A 22382-nucleotide genomic window follows, 5' to 3' on the forward strand; every position below is an offset into this window, starting at 1 on the left:
GTACCGCTTTATAAAACCCTAGTAAGACCACACCTGGAATACTGCAGCCAATTTTGGTCACCATATCACAAAAAAGATGTTGAGAGTTTGGAAAAAATTCAGAGAAGAGCAACTAAGATGATCAAAGGCCTGGAAACTAAAACATATGAAGAACGGCTGCAGGACTTGGGTTTGGCTATTCTAAAGAAAAGAAGAAATAGGGGAGACATGATAGCAGTATTCCAGTATTTGAGGGGCTGCCACAAAGAGGGGGTCACGTTATTCACCAAAGCACCAGAGGGAAGGACAAGTAACAATGGTTGGAAATGATCAAAGAGAGAAGCAACCTGGAATTAAGGAGAAACTTCCTGACAGTGAGGACAATTAACCAGTGGAACAGCTTGCCTCCAGAAATAGTGGGCGCTCCATCACTGGAGATTTTTAAGAATAGACTAGACAGTCACTTGTCCAAGCTGGTATAGGTTCTCCTGCTTGACCAGGAGACTGGACTAGAAGACCTCCAAGGTCCCTTCCATCTCTATTCTATTCTATCCTATTCTGTTATTCTGGACTGCTAACATCCATTAAAATTAAAAGAACCTAGGATTTAAGGAGGCAATTTAAGTCCAATTATTTTACGCATGAGTATGTAACCTAAAGTCAAATGGTTAATTTTAGGAAGAAACGGAAAATAGATAAGCTATCACCCTACCACCTATCCAATGCATGCAGTCATGTTGAACTTACACCTGGTTCGCAAAAATTCTCAGTAACAAAAAGAATGGGTGTGCATGTAACATAGCCTTTACGAAAATTCTTCCTTCAAAGGTGAAATACTAAAGCCTAGCTTTCCAACTACAGCAGGAGGAAACATTTGAAATAAAAGGTACAGTGGAAATATATATAGACCTGTATTAACCTCTATACTAAATCAGTAGCAATGATTCTTTAAGGTTGTCAAGAGGTTTCTGTGTCTTAAATTTCAATGGGGGAAAAAACTTGGCCAAGTAATAAGCATGTACAGCACAAGATACCATCTTACATCCCCAAGACTGAGATTTAAAATGTCACAAGTTTATCTGGTAATCAATTACATTTCTTTTTGTTTGGGGTTAGGGGGTGAAATGATGTGGGAGACTTTAAAAATAGCTTATTTTAAATAGCTTATTCAATATACCATGGAAATCTTTGCTTCCAAGTTGTTAACAATTATGAAATCCTGAGACCAGAGATGAATGTATAACTGGAGGAAGGAGAGCGAGAAGATTTTTTAAGAGTTGACATTAATTTAAAATAAATAGGAATGATGTGGGAATGAAGAGGGGGGGGGGAGAACAGAAAGAAAGGCCAGAGTTAATTTTTGTCTTCTTACTCCATGTGCTTCAACACAATCACAACCCTTGCTTGGCCAGGGAAGCAGACACTTCATCATCCAAAGTGGCCAGCTGAGGGGAGTCCACGATGTTGATGCTTCCACTCTAAGAGACATTGCTAGGGCAACGTGGAGAAACATCTCCAGAAACAATGGGTGATTTGTAGACAATTTCAGCTCCATGATCAGTCTTGGCTTTGGCATTCTCAAGAAAGGTCAGCTTGTGGCTCTCAATCTGAAATGAGACAAGGTGGAATGGTGAGGACAGATGAGACAGGGAATTAAAACCTTACCCATTGCAGTCATATGTTGGTAGAGCCAAAATGGTTTACTCAGTGGAAATATTCTCATATTTTAATGTGTGATCCTAAAGAGGAAACCCTGGGGTCCTTCTTGCCCATCAAAAAGCTTTGGTCATCTATGTTTACTTGAACAGGAAGTTCTGACATACTACTATATAAACTTCATACTGCAAATTACCCAGATTAAGATACAAACCTTTGTGCAAAAATAACTTCTTACAAAAGCAGCTTTCCATACCCAAGGGAATATCTTGTAGGAAATACTATGCTGATCTGAATTTGGTATAATAGGTTGGACCCAAGATTTAGATGCACAAAGCCTCCTTAAAACACTTTGCAGTTGAATTTGAGGGGTGGTGGGGGTGGTGAATAGGATTGGCTGTAGCACAAGAGAAACTGAGGTGGGAAAGCCCTAAAAATTAGGCAAAGGCTGCTTCCACAAGCACAACCTGCCTTCTTCAAGTAAGGCAATCTACCTCTGCCACTCCAGTTGCACCCACCTATCTGTTCATCCAACCCAATATTAAAAGGTACAGAATCCCTGCCTCTTATAAAAACTAGGCAGCCTAATGTCAAAGCTGAGCATTCCTCAACAAACTCCAGTTAATTCAGTACTGGTAATTTTTTCCAACCAGAAAAACAGAAAATAACAGAATAGGAATGGAGTTGTTCCAGCAAGCTTTGGGCATCTAATTCCCTTCTTGCTCTTACAAAACTTATGACAACAGGTAACTACTTACTGACATCATATGGGTGCAAGTCAGGGAGGGTAGGGCTCTCCGTGAGGATGGAGGGCTCCATGATGGGGGAAGGAAGGCCAACCTTATTGGAGCAGTTTTGTACACCATTTATGTCTTCTTTCCCTTCTCTCTCTGCATGTGGGTGAAGGTCAGTGGGATGCAAAATAGCATCATCAAATAAGATGAAAATGAAACCAAAACTTTAAACAGAGAGGGAGGAACATATGGAACTGAAGGACAGAGCAGCAGGAACTATGAAAAGCCACAGTAAATGAAGATGGAGAATTAACAGCTAAGGAAGAAAAGTCATATAACATTGACTCGACTCTGAATCCCTCAAAGGATGGCTGTTGCTGAAGTAGTTCATTAAGGACTATTAACTTGCAGTGACTTAATAAACCAGCATGCTCAAGCCTTTTTTGCAGCCTATCCTGTAGAAAAGATCATTAATTTATCATATATTCAAAAACTGAGCAGCATCTCTTTGAAACAAGCAATAAAGGAAAGAACTATGGCCAAAATGGCAGGCCTCTGTACCTTCCTCACCACCTTTTCTTCATATACAGTTCAATGGACTGTAACACTTAAAATACAGTCTGGGTCAGACCCAGTCTCAGTTATTGCTAATTCACTGAAATAACTGAAAGTGAAATATGTCATGGTGCCTAATAATAAAGTCTAATTGCTTTCAGTTGGTCTATTGTATTTCTAACTCTTTCTACAATTATTCCCCTATGCAGTATGCACTTTCTCTACAGTTCACAATTAAGATAAAGTATGTGAAGGGGACACTCTCATCATTCTCTAATTTCTTCTGAATCTACTAAGTGTTCTTTCCTTCCACATATTCAATAGGCATAAAAGGAGATGCTGAATATAACAATGGACATGTTTCAAAGTTTCAATTTCCCTTAAAAAGAAATCTGGAGGTGGGATGAGATACATAATCTTACAGTGTGTCTACATTAAACCTTTCTCACTTGCCCAGAGCAAATTACAGGTAGTCCACACTTAACACCACTAATGTGGACCTGAAACTCTGTCATTAAGTGCCATGGCCGTAAGTTGAAAAACCACGTGACTGCACCACTTAGCAACAGCAGTTTTGGCAGTCCTGGTTGCCATTGTTAAGTGAATCACATGTGATCATTGAGGACCTCACATGACTGCAACTTCCTACTTCCTGTGAGCTTGTCTGTTGACTTTGCTTGTGGGAAGCCAGCAGCGAATGTTGTAAATTGCAATCATGTGACTGCAGGATGCTATGACATTGTAATCATGATCCAGGCACCAAGTGCCCAAATTGCAATCAAGTGACCATGGGGATATTGTGCTGGTCATGAGTACGAAGACCAGTCATAACTACCACTTGTTCAATACCATCATAAGTTTGAATGGTCACTGAATGAGTGGTTGTTAAATGAGGACTATGTGTATGGCCAGGAATAACCTCACCTAGTGTTTCTGGCCAACTAGCATTTGGTGACTGGTTACACAAACTGACAGCCATTTTGTGAATGGGCTACCACTCCCTAACTGTAGCTAGTTTCATTATATTTAAAGAGCCTTGGTGGAGCAGTGGGCTAATGCCTCCTTAAGTAATACCAGCTGCCTGCAATTAGTGCAGGTTCGCGTCCCACCAGGCTCAAGGTTGACTCAGCCTTCCATCCTTCCGAGGTAGGTAAAATGAGGACCCAGATTGTTGGGGGCAATTAAGCTGACTTTGTAATAATGCCGCTTGGGTTGTGTGTGAAAGCCCTAATAAGCAGGCATATACATAGAATGAAGGCTACTGCTAAGCTTGTAAGCCGCCCTGAGTCTTCGGAGAAGGGCGGGATATAAATGGAATTAAAATAAAAAATAAATAAAAATATGATATTCATGTATTGTCAAAATATAGGTAAAGGTAAAGGTAAAGGTAAAGGTTCCCCCGCACATGCATGCTAGTCGTTTCCAACTCTAGGGGCCAGTGCTCATCTCCGTTTCAAAGCTGAAGAGCCAGCGCTTGTCCGAGGATGTCTCTGTGGTCATGTGGCCGGCATGACTAGATGCCAAAGGCACACGGAATGCTGTTACCTTCCCACCGTAGTGGTCCCTATTTTTCTACTTACACGTTTACGTGCTTTCAAACTGCTAGGTTGGCAGAAGCTGGGACAAGTAACAGGCGCTCACTCTGTTACGCAGCACTCGGGATTCGACCAGCCAAACTGCCGACCATCTGATCGACAAGCTCAGTGTCCTAACCCACTGAGCCACCATGTCCCTCAAAGTATAGGACCAAAGATATAATCAAGCACAGCTATTCTAGCTGCAAAAGAAGCCAATACAGTTCTAGGCTGCATTAACAGATGGAGAGAATCAACATCATGTGACATGTTAATACCACTTTATAATGCCTTGGTAAGACCACACTTGGAATATTGCATCACGTTTTGATCACCACAATATAAAAAAGATGTTGAGACTCTAGAAAGAGTGCAGAAAAAAAAGCAACAAAGGTGATTAGGGGATTGGAGACTAAAACTTATGAAGAACAGTTGCAGGAATTGGGTATGTCTAGTTTAATGAAAAGAAGGACTGAGGTGACATGATAGTAGCGTTCCAATATCTCAGGGGCTGCCACAGAGGGGGTCAATCTATTCTCCAAAGCACCTGAAGGCAGGACAAGAAGCAATGGATGGAAACTCATCGAAGAGAGAAGCAACCTAGAACTAAGGAGAAATTTCCTGACAGAACAATAAATCAGTGGAATGACTTGCCTCCAGAAGTTGTGGGTGCTCCATCACTGGACATTTTTAAGAAGAGGTTGGACAGCCATTTGTCTGAAATGGTATAAGGCTGTGGTGGCGAACCTATGGCATGCGTGCCACAGGTGGCACGCAGAGCCCTCTCTGTGGGCACGTGCGCCGTCACCCCAGTCCTAGGCCTTCACTCTCGTCCATGAGCAACCTGCATCAATACCCATGCAGGGGAAGGTTGCCACGCCCACCCCCACCTTCCCAAGTGTTTTTTTTTACTAACCTGCCTTTCAGCTGCATTCCGTTTCTCCATTCACTTCTCAGCCTTCGCCGCGTGTTTTTGGGACTATGGATTAAAAAAAAAAGTTCCATCAGACTTTCTAACTTCTTGCGTGATCTCAAGAAGTTAGAAAGTCTGATGGAACTTTTTTTTTTACCCATAGTCTATGTCCCCACAGGTACATTGTTCCCATGTGCCTATTATTCACGGAAGCTGTCGGCACCCAAATGGAATTATACCATATGGGACAAGGAGCTGTTGGCAGTCAAAGTTGCTTTTGAGACATGGTGGCACCACTTAGAGGGGGCCCGTCACCAAGTCGAGGTTCGAACAGACCATCAGAACCTAGAGCACCTACGGCCTGCCAGACAGGTGACATATGTCCCTAGCGGGCAGAACCAGTGTGTGGACATGCTGTCCCAGAAGCCCAAGTTCACCCAAAAGGAGGACAAAATCATGCCCAGAACAGTCATACCTTTGGAACAGTTGGCAGCCACAGAGAAGCCCGTGGACCTACGGATCAGAATTCATGAGGCGCAGTGGCAGGATCCGTTTGTGGCAGCTCAACGTCATGAGTTGGCTGACAATGAGGGAAATAGGACCCCTTGGATGTACACGGATGACCTGTTGTGTTTGAGAGACCACATGTACGTTCCTGGGGGACCCCTCCGTGGCATCATCCTGAAAAAATGTCATGATAGTCCATCACCGGGTCACTTTGGTGTCTTCAAAACACTCCACCTCGTATCCAGGACGTTTTGGTGGCCACGACTCCAGCATGAGGTGTGAAGCTATGTGGCATTGTGCAGCATCTGTCAACAGGCCAAGCATGCTTCTGGTGCGCCCCCTGGTCTCTTACAGCTGCTACCCACACCAGAAATACCATGTGAGGTGGTCTTGTTGGACTTCATTACTGAGTTACCCCCACCAAGGGTGCCACAACCATCTTGGTGGTGGTGGATATGCTCACCAAGATGGCCCATTTTATTCTGTGTGTGGGTCTCCCTACAGCACAGATGACGGCCCAGTTGTTTATCGCCCATGTATTTTGGCTGCATGGATTACCGGACTTAGTCATGTCAGATCAGGGTGTTCAATTTACAGCACGCTTCTGGCAGACCCTACTCACGGAACTGCAGGTACAGGCGTGTTTGTCCTTTCCCCAACACCCCAAAACTGATGGGGGCACAGAGAGGGTTAATGCCATCTTGGAACAGTACCTGCGCTGTTTCAGCAACACCCAACAAGACAATTGGACAGAGCTGCTGGCTGTGGCAGAGTTCGCCTATAACAACGCCCAGCATGCATCCACCCATGTGTCACCATTCTTTGCCAGTTACGGCTTCCATCCATGGCTCTTCCCGTTGGCTCCGTATGACTCCCCAGTTCCGGCCATGGACAAGTTCCTCCAAGTGCTGAAAGCTGTGCACCAAGTAGTTCAACACCAGCTGGAGAAAGCCAAGGAGGATTAGAAACGAATCGCCGATCATCATCATCGAGATGTCCCTCTGTTATCTGTGGGAAATTGGGTTTGGCTGACCACGCAGTATCTGCCCACAGCATGGCCGTCAAAAAAACCTCAATCACCGCTACTTGGGGCTGTTTCCAGTTGAAGCGGTGATCAATCCTGTGGCATTTCACTTGTCATTGCCCCAGACCATGCGGATTCACCCGGTTTTCCATAGGTCATTACTAGGTCCAAGAGATTGCCGGCGGGTGACACCCAGGGATAGGGCCTTCTCAGTGGGAGCGCCTGCCCTCTGGAACCAGCTGCCGGTAGAGCTGAGGACTGCTCCTGACCTACGATCATTCCGCCGGGGCCTGAAGACCTGGCTCTTTGAGCTCTCGGGCCCAGGCTGAGGAGAAGATTTTAACTGGGGTTTTAATCTACAGGGTGAATTTAATGCTTTTTTAATTGGTTTTAACTTTTGTATGTTTCGATTTTAATTCCCTGTAAACCGCCCTGAGTCCTCAGGGAAAGGGCGGTATACAAATGCAAATATTAAATTAAATTAAATTAAATAGCGGCCGACTGTCCACATCGGTTGGCTCCACCACCGCTAGGTCCAGTAACCCCTCATGGAGACGTGGAGTATGAAGTGGACATTATTTGGGATTCCCGTCATTTGCGGGGCCGGTTTCAGTACCTCATGGCGTGGAAAGGCTATGGACCAGAGGACTTCTCATGGGTCAATGCTGCCACCATTCACACCCCTCGTCTGGTCCACGGCTTTCATGCCCGGTTCCCGCAACGTCCCCATCCGCATGGTCCTGGGGGAGGGGGTTCTGCGGGGGGCGGGGGGATAGTGTCATGCCTCCGTCTGAGCCTGAATCTGAGGAGGAACATGAGCTGGAACAGGACCCTATGGAGGCCAAGGGAGAGGTGTCTGTGGCTTCAGAGGAATGTGGGGAAGAGCAGGCTGAGGCAGGCCAGGGCCCTTCAGGATTGGGACAGGATGAACAGAGGAGACAGAGTTCAGGCGATGAGCAAGGCCCACCCCCACCTGATCCTAGAGCACAGAGAGTGGAGAGAAGAAGGGAACAATGCAGGCAGGCTCAGTTACTTGGGAGGAGAGTGTCCCACCCCACTCCACAAGGCACACCTGGAGTTTGAGATTTAAGGAGATGCTGTGGGGAGGGGCATTTGTCGGGAACAAATGCTGAATCCTGGGAGTGTTGTGTATTGTTGCTGATCTCTTGTTTGGAAACCTGGAAACCCTGACTATTGGACTGACTGACCACATTGCTTGGATGTTTAAAGACCTCAGACTGTATTTCGGTTTCTCTCTTTTGAAAACTGTTCAGGCAAGCTAGGATTCAAACAGACTCTAAGTTTATTTTTTCTTCCTTGTTATCTCTATGGCCTTGAGTACTTTCTTATGCTAATCAACCTGTATTTGAACCTATTTTCAGCCAGAGCTGGCTCAAGGGATGTGTGTGTGTGATCTTTTGTTGGAGGCTTGCCAGCAAACGTGGGAATATTTGGGAAAAATTGGGAGCAATAAAAGAACTGTTTGAATTGCTAGCTGACTGCATTGCCTCTGTGCTGTGCCCTGGGTCATCAGACAGCTCCTGCAGCCCTGGGGTGGCTGTGCTGGGCGGCGATGGGCAGGGTGTTGAGGTGGGGGCCGGCAGGCCAACCAAAGCAGCAGGTGGAGCACCTGAGGCTCAGGGAGGGAGGGTGCTGAAGCGTGCAAGGAAACAAAGTTTTTTTGAGGGAAAAAAGGTCAATCAATCAATTCCAACTTCTTGTGAAAGATTGCAAAGTTGGAATTGATTGATAGACCTTTTTCCCCCCCAAAAAAACCTTTGTTTCCTTGCACACGGCAGTGGCAGCAGATTGCAAAGGAGCAACAGCATGGGGCTAGAAGTCAGGTAAGGAAAGAAAGGCAGTTTCTGGGGGGAGCAAGGATTTCTTTCCTTACCTGCCCCACTTGTTCCAAGGCCACTTTCCGCTCAGACGCGTTGCTCTTGCCAATGCCCTGACAGCGCCCTCCCTCCCCAAGCCTTCAGTGCTCCACCTGCTGCTTTGGTGGCTCTATAGGCAGAGCTGCGAAGTTCTCTGACAGAGAAGAGAACTTTGCAGTTCTGCCTACAGAGAGACCAAAGCTGTAGCTGAATGGACAGGTGAGGGCGAAACCTGTCCCAGTTGTTCCACGGCCGCTTTTGGCCGAGCCGCATTGTAGCAGCATTGGGTGCAATATGCCAGGTATACCAGTTCCTTACCTCTGCCCAGTTTGTTCCGCAGCCTCATAGCAGCAGCATTGGGTGCGACACGTGAGGTGGCAAATGGCTGCGACCAGAGGCAAAGAGCCACATCGCGCTGAAACTGGCTGTTTGCCGCCTCCTGCCCAGTGCCACTGCCATGAAGCACCCCTCTGGCTCCTGGGAATTGTGCTGGCATCCTTCCTGCCGGGCGTCCTTTGCGGTGAGTTTCTTGAAAGATTTGCAACGGGGTGGGTGCGATGCACAAGGCGGTAAGTGGCCGTGGCCAGAGACAAATAGCCACGTTGCGCTGAGACTGGCCATTTGCTGCCTCCTGCCCAGTGCCGCTGCCATGAGGCTGTGGAACAAGCCGGGTGGCAGTAAGAAACCGGTATACCGGTTCCTTACCTCCACCCGGCTTGTTCCGCAGCCTCATGGCAGCCGCATTGGGTGCAACGTGTGAGGTGGCAAACAGCCATGTCACACTGAAACCAAGGCTGCAGCTGCTGATGGACACAGTTCGCCCCCATGCGCTCGCTGTGTGCAGCGGCCAATGGTGTCAGGCAGCAGCTGCCCCGGCCCCTGCCTCACCTTTCCTTGCCGCGATGGCACCCCTGCCCTGCCCCCTGCCTCACCTCGCCTCACCCCATAGGATGAGCCTCCTGTCCACCATCCCACCCACCAGCGATCCCCTGGATCTCCCCCAACCCTGCCTGGCCACCACAGGCATACCTCCCCATGAGCAACATCAAGGTGGCCACACCAACCCTGGCCACGCCCACCCAGTCTGCTGTGACCACCTCAGCCACACCCACCCAATGGGACACACCCACCCAATGGGACTCACCCACCCAATGGGCCACGCCCACCCGGCACGCAACGATACGTAAGTGGGTTTTGGGTTGCAGTTTGGGCACTTGGTCTCTAAAAGGTTCGCCATCACTGCTCTAAGAGAATAGGGGTATTGTTCAATATCAATCCCAGATCAGCATACTCTCTCTAGATAACAAGTGTGAAACCAGAGAAAGTATTTAATTTTTCCTTTCACCAGTTAGACAAGAAATATATGAGGTGCCTTTAAAAGAGTATGTTGTGGCCCCGTGTCGCGGAACAATTAACAGTCCGACCAGAGGTGGATGGACCGTGGTTCATTTGCATGGTCAATATCAAAGAAAAGAAATCCAAGGCATATTCTATAGTAAAATTTGTTTAATGAGAAAACAAAAGACCTAGACTGACTACATTCTCTCATCAGGCAGAAGAACAAAGTAAAGTAGTAACTGTGGGAAACTTTTTCTAGGCATGCGCACAAAACAGTTTAAAACCAAAACATGGCTGGACATAGCTGGAGTCAGTATGGTTACATGATAAGATAATACACAGGTGCAGAGCAGAAAAAGATGTACAAGTAGAAATGAGCGAAGCTGGCAAAACTAAAAAAACACGCAGTGACATCCCCTTCTTTTGTCAGCGAAGCAGAAAATCAGATAAGGCAAATATTCTTGCGCAGATACTCGTGTTGGGCTGTAGGAAGTGGCTTGTTCAACATATCAGCAATTTGGTCATGTGTAGGCACATACTGCAATTTGACAAAACCTTGTTTAACTGCTTGTCTTATATTTTGGTAACGGATGTCAATGTGTCTAGACCTGGAACCTGTAAAGTGATTTTCAGATATATAGACCACAGATTCGTTGTCCTCCATCACAGTGATTGGTTGAATTGGAGGTGTCCAGATATCTGTGATTAAGGCATCAAAAACGTTAGAGAATTACATGCATCTGAAACACAAGCATACTCAGCTTCTGTAGAGGAACAAGAAACAAAATTCTGTTTACGCACATGCCAGTAAACAGGACATCCATTCAAAAACATCATATAACCTGAAGTGCTTTTACGTGATTTCTTATCAGTTGCCCAATCTGAATCTGCATAACAACATAACTCTGCATAGTCAATATGTGTGGGTTCTAACAATAACTTCATGTCTTTTGTGTGTTTTAGATATCTCAATAATTTCTTAACACATGTCCAATGAAACTGTTTTGCCTTGCCTACATGTCGTGATAGGAGATTAACACTAAGTGCAATGTCAGGTCTAGTCCAACTACTAATATATAGCAGCGACCCAATGACTGAGCGATAAAGTGTTTGATCCTCGAACTCAGGACTCGGTTCATGTGTCAAGTTGTGAAAGTCAGTTTGCATGGGTATACTCACAGGTTTAGCATCCTTCATGTTGCAGTGATGCAATAGTTGTTCAATCTTATCTCCCTGTGTAAGACTGAACCCCTTCTGAGTTTTGGTAACTTGAACACCTAAATAAGTGTTAATATGTCCTAAAGACCTCAATGTGAAAAACTGTTGTAAAGCGTTAGCAAAACATTCACTCATCTGCTTATTTGGACCAGTATAAACAATATCATCAACATAAACAAGAATTATCTCATACCTATTATCAGATCTTTTTGTAAACACGCATTCATCTGTTTCGGACTTAATAAAGCCCATTGAATTTAGTTTGTCAGAAAGACATAAGTACCACATTAAACCAGACTGTTGCAGACCATAAAGACTTTTGTGTAGAAACCAAGTATCCCCTTCTTGCTGTCGGAAACCTGGAGGACCTTTGACATAAATCTCTTCATCAAGATCAGCATGTAGATAAGCTGTTTCAACATCAAACTGGAAAACTTCTAGACCAAGGATAGTTGCAGTGGCTAAGGCTATTTTCACACTCTCAGTCTGCACTGTGGGTGAATAGGTATTTGTATAGTCCTCAGGATAACGTTGAGCGAAACCCTGGGCTACGAGTCTAGCCTTGTACAGCGACTCACCATTCGGCTTCTTTTTAATTCTGTAGACCCATCGAGTGCCAATAACTTTCTTGTTTGCTGGAGGGCTTGCAGGTGTAAACACATGAAGTTTCTTTAGACTGTCCATTTCAGCCTGCATTACCTCAAACCATTTATCTTGCTCTGATTCAGGAAGATGTTTGATTTGTGTGAACGTCTCAGGAGGAAGTGTAACATTACAAATCAAAGGTAAGGTGCTTTCGTTACTTGCCACGAATACCGTTTTGGTGGAATTCCCTTTGTGGTCCTCTTGGAACATCTCGGAACAACTGTCCATCCTTCTTCCGTTTTGTCCTCGTCTTCGTCATCGTCGCCAGCGGCAGCATCGGTGGCTTGCGAAGACGGAACAATAGGTTGAGAAGAACTCGTGGAAGGAACATTCGCCTGTGCATCTCGACCATCAGGCTGCGTGGCATCAGCAGCATCATCTCTATGAAAATAAACTCCAGGATCGTTAGAATGAATCCTGGACCAGTCAGCATCTTCCTCAAAAATAGCAGATTGTGAAATGACTACGACGTGATGAGAGTCCATGTATTTGCTCTATTTTGAATTATCATCAATGCCCATAAATCTCATCCTTTTTGCTGCAGGACCCCCTTTCTTTCTTTGGGCTAAAGGAATATTGACCATAGCATAGGAACCAAAAATATGGAGATGTGAGAGGTCAGGCTTGTGTCCATATAACATGAAATAAGGGGTCTGATTTATGACACTACTCCAAGTGCGGTTGATGATATGGTTAGCATATTTGATAGCTTCACCCCAGTATGGAAGACTGAGGTTAGCATCTTCAAGGAGGCAATGCATCATGGTTTGCAGAACTCCATTTCTGCATTCTGCCACTCCATTCTGAGCCGGAGTGTAAGGAGCTGAGGTCTGGTTGTAGTATCCCACTCTTACGCATCCAGTCCTGGAAACGCTGAGACATGAATTCAGCACCACGATTACTCAGAATTCTGGCAATGCTGACTTTGAATTGGGTATAGACAAGATTGGCAAAGTCTTTAAAGATCTGAAAGGTTTCAGATTTTTCTCTCATAGGAAATACATAACCATATCTAGAGTAATTATCAACAATTGTCAAGAAATATCTTTTACCACCAATTGTTGGTGCAAAAGGACCCACTATATCAGTGTGTACCAAATCAAAAATGCGTGTTGACAGGCGTGTAGCGCGTTTTGGAATTGCTGCTGCTTTAGATTTGGCTTTCTTGCAGACAGCACAGTCCAAGAACACCTTACACCCCTTTAGATCCAAACCTCTTGCGAACTCTGGCATCTTCTTCAGAAGACGGAAACTGGCATGACCCAATCTTCTATGCCACTTATGGATACACCTGGAATGCAAAGGTTTACCTGTTAGTGAATTCTCAACATTAGCATTTTTATTAGGGACCCCAGGCTTGCTGTGAGCAACCTGTGTCTTATTTGTCCTTTTATTGGCTTTAGGATCCTTTGGAGTAGCAACAGGATCTCTCTCTGGGACATCTCTCACTGGGCCTGTGCTCTCCCTTTTTGGAGGTTGTATACTTGCCTGCTCTTGCGGCTTAGACTTTGGTTTGATGTAATAAACACCACCAATCAACATGGTTTCAGCAACAATATCTCCATCTTTAAGTACATAACTTGCTTTTTCGAGATGGTGTACCTGGAATTTTGACACCCTAGACAAGTGACTCTGACTAAGCAAACTACTATTAGCTGATGGTACGTAGTAAACATCGGGAATGAATGCACCGAGCTCTTCAATATAAACAGTTCCTTTTCCCATGACCTGAACAGGATGATTTGAAAAAGAGTACAGTTCACAAAGTTCAGGTTCAGGCTCGTGCATCTCTGTGTAAAGCTCTTTTCTGTAGGTAACATGTAATGCTGCTCCACTGTCCAAAGTCCAAAGTAGGCGTCTGTCGTACTCTGGTTGAGGCTGTGGATTGTTGGTTATAACCAATGTGGCAAGTGGAGCTTGAGGATCACGCCTGGGACCACGACCACAACCTTGTCATCCGCCTATACCTCTGCCTCCTCTGGAATCTGTTCCTCTGGGCTGGTACATGGCGGGCGCTGGGAACCGTTGGGGACAATCCCGGGTGGCATGTCCCACACGATTGCAGATGTAGCATCTTGGCATCCTTGGAATGTAGGCTCTTCCACGGAACGGACGCCTCACAGGAGCTCTTGATGCAGGCGGTTCCCTTAAATGTGGCGCGGCTTGCATAAGTGCCTCTTCTTTGGTTAAAATTCTGCATACATGATCCACTGTGCGTTGAGCAATAGGCACTTGATTAATCTTAGAAATAGCATTTTTCCAGTCATAATTCAAAGAGTTAATGATAATGCTGATCATTTGAAAGTCATCAATAGGATAGCCTTTTTCACCCAGTTCTTTTCGTATTCCTTTCATTTTAGTTAAGTGTTCTCCAATATGCTCACCAGGTTTTAATCTAGAACCATGGAACTCAGACAAAAGCAAACAGGTAGACTCAATGGACGTAGGCCGGTAACATGTTTCTAATTGAGCCCAAATTTGTTGGGCAGTTGCATCTTGTGAAAATGTGAGCTGCAATTCAGTGTCCATGGACATCAATAATGTTGTGCATGCTCTATTATTCAAGTCCCATATGTCAGGAGGCCATGTTTGGGCAGGAGGATTAAACACCATCACATGGGTACCTTCTCTACGAAGCAAAAGTCCAACTTCACTGACCCATGCCCTGTAATTCTGTCCTGACCGCTTCAGTTTTGAATCACCAGCCAGTGGTACAATAGAGGGTGCCTGTTGAGGAACATGCAATTGGGGTACTGGCTGTGCAGGTTGTGCAATTGGGACTTGGCCTGCAGGAGGCGCAAGTTGTGCAGGCTGTGCCATCCGGACGTAGCCAGCAGGGGGCACCAGTGGTGCCTGAGCCAGTACCTGCTGCAGTTGCATTGAAGCTGCTACAGGTACTGGTGCTGGGGGTGGCTGTACTTGAGCTGCAATGCCACCCTGGCCAGCAGAAGGTGCTGACGCTTGAGCTGCTACAGTAAGTTGGCCTGCAGTTAGCACTGGCCTTTGTATTTGAGGAACCAGTGGAGGCTGCACTTGGGGTGAAGGCTGCTGTGCTCCATCTGAGACAGGAACTTTAATAGTAGCAGGCTTAATAGGCATTCTAGCTGAAGCTCCCAATGAATGAGGAGGTGTGGCAGCTTGGAGCGATGCCTGCTGAAGGGACATCTGTGAAAATGCATTCTGCATTCTTTGAAATGCATCTTGTAAAACAGATTCACCAGCAGACGGTGCTATAACATTAGATTCAGGCACCATTGTATCCTCACGTGTCGTTTGACACAGAAGGCAGTCAGGCTCCCATTCGTCTGACACAAGATTCCACTGTGGGCGTGCCTCTGTCTTTGAGGAAGAAGGCAAAATGGCGATCCCTTGTGGGTGTGGCTTTGCTTGAGAAGAGGGAGGCAAAATGGCCGATTCTGAAAACTGAATGCCAGCAGAGGCTCTCCCATGCTTTTTATACCATGCTGCACACAACTTTGCGTTTTGCAGCTCTTTCTCAAAAACTTCAATTTGTTCATAATAACTTTGCAAAGCCTTCTCCTGCACAGTTTGCTCAGGGCTTGGAGGATAATAGCTCACCTCCTTCCCTAGTGAAGCCTTAGGTCTAGCACCAAATCTCTCATAATCAGCCTGATCCCCATGAGCAGAGGTTACTGCTGGGGCACCAGCTTGAGAGTCTGTAGAAACAGAAAATGGTGAAACTGACCTTGGCTCAGAGGCTGCTTCTCCAAGACATGTAGCCGATGCCAACGGAGTCTGTAAACTTGAAGGGATATCTCTCTGTAAAACGGCTTCCTCCTCCTCAGCAGAGAGATAACCGGCCTTCTTCTTTCTCCTTTTCCTCGGCATATTTGCAGCAATTAATCACAGCCTCCTCAGTGCCGGACTAACTGCCTGGCTAATTGCCTATCAATAAATCTTGAAAATAAAAATAAACCATCCTCGGGGACCAAATGTCGCGGAACAATTAACAGTCCGACCAGAGGTGGATGGACCGTGGTTCATTTGCATGGTCAATATCAAAGAAAAGAAATCCAAGGCATATTCTATAGTAAAATTTGTTTAATGAGAAAACAAAAGACCTAGACTGACTACATTCTCTCATCAAGCAGAAGAACAAAGTAAAGTAGTAACCGTGGGAAACTTTTTCTAGGCATGCGCACAAAACAGTTTAAAACCAAAATATGGCTGGACATAGCTGGAGTCACTATGGTTACATGATAAGATAATACACAGGTGCAGAGCAGAAAAAAGATGTACAAGTAGAAATGAGCGAAGCTGGCAAAACTAAAAAAACATGCAGTGACACCCCGACCCCCGTGCCTGTCCTAACTGAGGAAGAGGACTCTGAGGATGATGGGGAGGAACTGGCAAGGCCTTCCTCGCCGGGGCCCTCCTCTCTGGCAAGGCCTCCGTCTCCATCTGTAGGCCGAGAGGAGCAGCCTGGGAGTAGCCAGGCTGGGAGGGAGCTCAAGCAGGTGCAGCAAATAAAGTCTAGTGAAGATGACTCATGGCTAGACCCTCGAGAAAGACGCAGGGCCAAGCGTTTGCAGCAACATAGGTCAAGTAGGAGGGCCAGGGAGTAGCTGAGTCATTGAGCCACACCCCATAAGTTACAAAAGGGGGTGTGGCTGCTCTCAGAACAGTCTAAAAATTACATTGAGAAAGAGAAGAGAGGTGGGAAGATGGGATCATAAAGTCAAAACCAAAAGTTCAGTGTTTCTCAACCTTGGCAACGTCAAGATGGGTGGACTTCAACTCCCAGAATTTCCCAGCCAGCAAGGTCCACCCATTTTGAAGTTGCCAAGGTTGAGAAACACTATAATAGTATATTAGTACTATGTAACCATCTTCAGCTTCCAAAGGTGCTTTTTCCAAAAGGCAACTGGACTTTGTTGGTTTTTTGTTTGAAAATATTTCAATTCCCATCCAAGAAGCTTCTTCAGCACTGACTAGTGGGGAATGGAAGGATTTATATTCTTTGGCCTTCCTGGACTGTGCAGTACACATCAAGGAAGACAGAAGCCTCAACTTTCAACTATACAGAAAACCCACAAACAGATCAGTATTTAGATTTTGATTCTCACCACTCACTGCAGCACAAACTGGGAGTAATCAGAACCCTACCAGGTTAAAGGTTTGCCTACCAGCAAAGAGGGGAAAGAAAAAGAACAAAAACACATCAAGGAAGCCCTTAAAACTTTGTGGCTATCCCAACTGGGCCTTCATCAAATCCACAAAAAGATCCAGCAGGAGCTTGTGAGAAGGAAAATCTGGTCCAGATTTCAGCAGCGAAAGGAAATAAAAATGCTGATGCTACTTGAAGAGGAGGAAGTTTTATTTCCAAGAGTCAAAGCCCATGGAAGGTAGACTACAAAATTCGAAACATTCTAGCAACAATATTTATAGTATTCTAAATCAGTTTCTTAATTGGTTTCCTTGTTCGTTTTTAGCATTCTTATTAACCTGGAAAAAGAGCTGATTAAATCAAGTGATGGCTGAATCTTTTCCTTTAAACTATAAATGTTATAATTAAGTTTACATAGTGAAAATTAAGTTTTTTGTGTTTGTTTGTTTTTATAATTTAAAACAAGTATTTAATTAATTCTCATGTTTCCTTGTGAGTTTAAAGGATTTCCTTTCTATTATTGCTTATTGGCTTTCCCCCCTCCCCTTCTCCTGAGGCTTCTGTCAGCTAATGGCAACTTTGTCTCACTGATCGGTAACTTTGTTAAAGCTTAGGTTAGTCAATATGTATTTCTTATACAACATTTCTAATACAATTTATACAAATTTATAGATCCTTCCCACAAGCTTCTTCATAACAGACAAAGAAGAGAACAAACAGAGCAACATTGTCATCAGGACAGGATTAAGCAGTCCCTCTGCATCTGAAAGACAAGGGTCATGCTTTTGAAGACAGCAAAGTTCACATTCTGGACAGAGAGAACCACTGGTTTGAAAGAGTCAAAGAAGTCATTTATGTTAAAATTGAACATTCCTCCTTCAACAGAGGGGGAGGGATATGATACCACCTATCTCCTGTTTACAACACAGTCCTTTCAGCAGTCCCAAGGTTCCACACCCATTTCACTCTGATTCAGGTGACTATGAGTATACAGATAAACCCTCAGGTGGCCTGAAGGAGTCTCAGAGTGCTAACGACCAGATGACTGCAAGGAATATAAATCCTTCCATTCCCCACCAGTCAGTTAGCACTGAAGAAGCTTCTTGGATGGGAAGTGAAACGTTTTCAAACAAAAAACCAACAAAGTCCAGTTGCCTTTTGGAAAAAGCACATTTGGGACCACTGTGACCTGGATAATTGAGAATCTCCATAGACATCTTCAGTTTCAGTTCACCAAACATGTCTCTATATCCACTCTTGTAAAGGAACAAGTAAATCTGACAACAACCTGCTGGGTATGCTTCCACAGTGTGGTAGCCTTGTTGAAATATGAAGAGATGCCTTCTCTGGAGAATGCATTTTGTACAAGGAAAAGGATGCTGTGTGCCTTACCGATTTCTTCTTTGCCACCCATTTTTGAGGGAGATCAACATTAGAACTCTATGTGAGCTTTTATATAGTATCTAGTTAGCACTTCAAGTTGCTTCCTTACAATTAGGAAAAGCTGCTGCTTTAGCCAATGTTTTAATACGCTTCAATATGCAATGGGGATATTTACAGATATTGCATTATGAAAATTGGGTCCTAGTAAGAATTGTGTTAAAACTTAAATTAGCACCATTCCAGACATTAGAAGATTTGATATAGTATTTCTCAAAAGCTTAATACAATTATTATTGATCTACAGCTTTCTAGGCAAACCTAAAGAAATTTAAACAACAGCAAGAGGAAAATGTTTTTACCTTCTTATTTCCTCCTCCAGGGATATGGGTGATGTTATCTAATGACCCAATTTTTAATTGCACTTTGAAGTCCAGTTTCTCAGATTTCACCTCCACCTGTCCACCACCTAAGGGAAAAATGAGCAGTATTAAGAGATATCAACAGGATTATATAATGATGACTTTTGGGGAAATACTTTTACAGTATGTGTGGGTTTGTGTTGCTTCTTTCCTCAAGTGGGTATTGTTTGTCCATTTAAGCATCTGAATGAGCATATGAGCTGTGCTCCAATAAACAAATTCAGTTATGCAAGTCTCACCTGATTTACGAAGAAATTGTGGATCTCAGGTTTTATGGTTATATTCCATTTAGCGTTATAGTGAAGGGATTTTATCATGCTTAAGGTTTATGTTAGTAATATTGATATTAGTAGTGCTACTTTGTAATTATATATTAAAGGTAAAGGTTCCCCCACACATGCGTGCGTGCTAGTCGTTTTCAACTCTAGGGGCCAGTGCTCATCTCCGTTTCAAAGCCAAAGGACGTCTCCGTGGTCATGTGGCCGGCATGACTAGATGCCAAAGGCGCATGGAACACTGTTACCTTCCCACTGTAGTGGTCCCTATTTTTCTACTTGCATTTTTACGTGCTTTCAAACTGCTAGGTTGGCAGAAGCTGGGACGAGTAACAGGTGCTTACTCTGTTACGCGGCACTCGGGATTTGACCTGCCAAACTGCCGACCTTCTCATCGACAAGTTCAGCATCCTAACCCAGTGTTTTTCAACCGCTGTTCCGCGGCACACTAGTGTGCCGCGAGCTGTTGCCTGGTGTGCCGTGGGAAATTTTTTTTTACCTCCCTCCGGAGAAGATGGCCGTGGCCCGCGGCTGAGCTAGACGGGAGGGTGAGTTCTGGCTGGCTGAGCCCTGAGGAGGCTGTTGCCTGTTGCACGGCCTCGGCTGGGCACCGGGAGTTCCCGGTGCCGTAACAACTTGCAGAGGCCGCGGGAGATGTTGGTGTGCCGGTCCGGGTCCGCCGGGCCTGACCTGCGGCAGCGGCAACGTTTCTGAGGCCGCCGAAGATGAGTCGGGCGGCGGGGAACCTGGACCTAAAGTGGCCGGGCCGTTCCGAGCGACGGGGCGCCTGGGGCCTGCGGCGGAGTGCCTGGGAACGCCTTCTGAGCCCGTTCGGCATTTTTACTGGGCGCCGAGGCACCGGGACCCATGGCAGCTGGAATGCTTCGGCGAGGCTTTTCGGCCTATGAGGACTGTATAGGGCCCGCTCGAGGTGCTACCCGGGCGGCGAGACGCCTAGGGCCTGTGGCGGCCAGGACGATCTTCTCATGGCCATTTGTGACCCGGGCGGAGGGGTGCTTGGTCTGGGATGGCCGAGTGCTCAATCTGACAGTCGGTTGGTAGACTTTCCCCTCCAGTGGAAGTTCCGCGGGGGTGGAGACATGCCAACCAAGGGGCCATTTTTTTCTTTTTTATTTTATTTTATTTTATTTTATTCTTTCCATTCTATTGATGATCTTCTGCGGGCACTTTGCTTGCCCTGAGAGATTCCCCCCTCTCCCAGGTGTGGCCCTCTGGTTTGTGCCGCAGATTCCTTAATGACGGATCTTGGGATCCCGAGAGGTGGCATGGCACAAAGAGGAGGCTTAGGGATTTTTTATGTAAACTTTTTAACGGGTTAGGGAGGGGGGAGGGATGTAAGTTCCAGCAGAAAGTTGGGGGGACTGTGCTGGATCTTTCCCAATCCAGGTTGGTAAATGGTCGCCGCGGTGGGGGGGAAGGTTATGGGGCCCGAGGGGATGGGGTGGGGACATTAAATAAATAGCTCCGGTGTCACTGTTACAGTTACACTAACAGGAGGAGGACAGGAGGAGACATCGCAGTAGATCGCCGATGAGCAGAAGAGCGCCAATGGATCTGGATTTGGAGGAAACATGAGCAGAAGAGCAGAAGAGCGCTGACTGATGCATCTGGATGGAGACATGCGCAGAAGAGTGCTGAGTGTGATGGACAGCGGCTATCTGGAGGAGACAAGTGCAGTAAGTACTGAGTGACAGTGAGATACTGCAGTGATGGACAAGTTTTTGAAAAGGAAAGAACTGGACTCTGAACAAAATTGGGAGCCAGATGAGAGCCCAAGTATGAGTGGGGATCAAAAGAAAGCAAAGATGGTTAGCTCAAGGCAATATAGCGAAAGCTATATTTCATTTGGATTTACTTTCACCGGAGATGCAAACAAACCAACTCCACTGTGCGTGGTGTGTGGTGAAAAGCTAGCTAACAGTGCTATAGTCCCAAGCAAACTTAAACGCCATCTCCAAACGAAACACCCTTCGCTTCAAAACAAGAATGCGGACTATTTTGTTTGCCTGCGTGAAAACATGGAGAAACAGGCAACTTTCATGAGAAAAACCACAAAGGTAAATGAAAGAGCTCTTAAAGCTAGCTATCAAGTTGCTGAACTTATAGCCAAGTCAAAAAAGTCGCACACTGTGGCAGAGACATTAATACTTCCCGCCTGCAAAGCTATTGTAGAGGAGATGCTCGGACCTGAAGCAGCTAAGGAAATAGCCAAAGTCCCTCTCTCAGACAACACAATTTCCAGACGTATTAATGACATGTCTGCAGACATCGAAAGTGTGGTTTTGGAAAAGATCCGTATCAGTGAGAAATTTGCATTGCAACTTGACGAGTCTACTGATATCAGTGGACATGCTCAACTCTTGGCCAATGTGCGTTTTGTTGATGGTGATGCAATTAGAGAAAACTACTTTTTTTGCAAGGCATTGCCAGAAAAAACAAGAGGAGAAGAAATTTTTCGGATCACATCAGAATACCTTGAACAAGGAGGACTTAAGTGGGAAAACTGCACAAGTGTCTGCACCGATGGAGCTGCAGCCATGGTCGGGCGCAACAAAGGCTTTGTAAGCAGAGTGAAGGAAAGAAATCCAGATGTGATTGTTACGCATTGTTTTTTACACCGTGAGGCCCTCGTAGCCAAGACTTTACCAGCAGACCTAGTTCATGTGTTGGATGATGTTGTGCGCATGGTAAACTTTGTAAAGTCACGACCCGTGAAAAGTCGCATATTTGCAGCTTTGTGTGAGGAGATGGGAGCGAAGAATAAAACCTTGCTGTTTCATACGGAGGTCCGGTGGTTGTCGCGTGGCAAGGTCTTGGTTCGTGTGTATGAGCTGCGGGAGGAACTTAAAGTGTTTCTGACAAATGAGAGGTCAGATTACGCAAAGCTGCTTGCAAGTGATGAGTGGTGTGCAAGGCTGGCATACCTGGCAGATATATTTCATCATCTGAATGAACTGAACACACGAATGCAAGGCCGAAATGAAAACCTGCTTACAAGTACAGATAAAATAAATGGATTCCGTTCAAAGGTGCAACTCTGGCATCAACACGTGGAAAGTGGCAATCTTGAAATGTTCACACTCACCAAGCAATGGCAAGGTGTTCACACTGCTGCACTGTGTGAGATAATAGTTAA

At 45.5% G+C, this 22382-nt stretch overlaps 1 pseudogene across 1 annotated transcript in view; it reads right to left on the reverse strand.

Annotated features, from left to right (window-relative positions):
- Positions 1–1370: 1370 nt before the first annotated feature.
- Positions 1371–22382, reverse strand: part of LOC310648224 (microtubule-associated protein tau-like) — a 257135-nt pseudogene continuing 236123 nt past the window's right edge. The window contains exons 4-5 of the transcript in view: positions 18891–18997; positions 1371–1586 (exon numbers count right to left, since the gene is read on the reverse strand). The product of the transcript in view is annotated as a microtubule-associated protein tau-like (transcript). The remainder of the gene's footprint in view (positions 1587–18890; positions 18998–22382) is intronic.

This window comes from Vipera ursinii (assembly GCF_947247035.1).
Source record: "Vipera ursinii genome assembly, chromosome: W".
Lineage (NCBI taxonomy): Eukaryota > Metazoa > Chordata > Lepidosauria > Squamata > Viperidae > Vipera > Vipera ursinii.